Raw genomic sequence first — 1296 nt, 5'->3', positions numbered from 1 at the left:
GGGGGGTTGTTGATTAAATTGTGTATGCTTTACTTCTTAGTTTCCCCAGTTTCTTTTTTTACAGTTTAAACTAAGACTTTTACTAGACTTGCAACACACCCTGGTCATATAAGCGCCGACGATTAGAGGTGTTCCTAGAGAGAAGGAAAATAGAGAGGAAAAAGAAGGACGATAGACGTTTGATAGGAAATGAAGGTGCAAACCACACCAGAGCACGCGGCAACCAACGATCCCCTTTACTTCTCCGACATCCACCTGACTTTGGGGCAATTATACCATAACTGAAGAAAAGTACGTACAACTTCCACAATACCTCGCCCCCGTACTTGCTGTAAGCCGATTGCCCATTAAACACCATTTAAAATCAAGGACACATTTATTCCCAAAACTATTACTATTCCTGTTCAAAGTGGGTTTTTTTCGCTGTGTTCTGTTAAGTAGTTTTTAAAAATATCATTCATAAAAATTATTAAACATGAATGGATACTACTATAATATCCAGTTGTTGTTATTGTTCAGAGAACTACAGCTTTAGAAAAAAAGACAAATCAAGTCTCCAAAATCAAAACACATTCCGAATTTTCATATCCACAAAAGAAAAGTATACATCCTGGAAAGAACCACATAAGAGCATACACACGGCAAGAAGCTTCCGGGAAAAGTATCACTTATAACTATACAAATATCTCGAGAAAGCGGGGAAAAGAAAAGAAAAAGAAAGAAAAGAACACGAAGGCCTACACCGCCACCGAATTACGCCAACTCATGTGACTGTACATAACAGTATGCGCGCGCGTATGCGCGTGTGTGTGTGCGTGCGTGCTTATGCACGCGAACGTGAGCTCGCACATTGCGCGGTGAGGGTAGTAGGAGAAGGCACGCGAAGTCCCCGAGGTTGGGCTGCGAGAGCTCTGCGAACTCAACACGACACGAAAATCGAGGTCTGTCACCGGGTTTAGTTATCTTAAGAAACAGAGAGAGAGAGAGGGGGGGAAGAGAGATTTAGAAAGATTTAAAGGGAGGCTGGGTCGAGTTAACACCTAAAAATGGAACAAATCTCTTTTGTTTTCGAACGCGTTTTGGCACTTGTAACACCATTAGGTGATATTATAAGCAGAGAAGACTACAAGATAACCTGGACGATGGATGATTGATAAACAAGAAGGAGCAAACCACACCAGTCGAATAACCCCCTCCCCCCTAAAAACCGTCGTATAATACAATATAAATATTTTAATACTAAAATATGACTCGGCTTCGTCCTATCATTTCCGGAAATCTAGCTACCAGTATAAC

General features: G+C 41.2%; 1 long non-coding RNA gene across 1 annotated transcript in view; it reads right to left on the bottom strand.

Annotated features, from left to right (window-relative positions):
* The window catches only part of LOC106014205, a 15914-nt gene extending 14747 nt beyond the window's left edge, over positions 1-1167 (bottom strand). The window contains exon 1 of the long non-coding RNA XR_004859531.1: positions 742-1167. This is a non-coding gene — a long non-coding RNA (uncharacterized LOC106014205). The remainder of the gene's footprint in view (positions 1-741) is intronic.
* Positions 1168-1296: the final 129 nt, after the last annotated feature.

This window comes from Aplysia californica, unplaced genomic scaffold (assembly GCF_000002075.1).
Source record: "Aplysia californica isolate F4 #8 unplaced genomic scaffold, AplCal3.0 scaffold00035, whole genome shotgun sequence".
Lineage (NCBI taxonomy): Eukaryota > Metazoa > Mollusca > Gastropoda > Aplysiida > Aplysiidae > Aplysia > Aplysia californica.
This window is presented reverse-complemented; position numbering and strand designations above follow the sequence as displayed.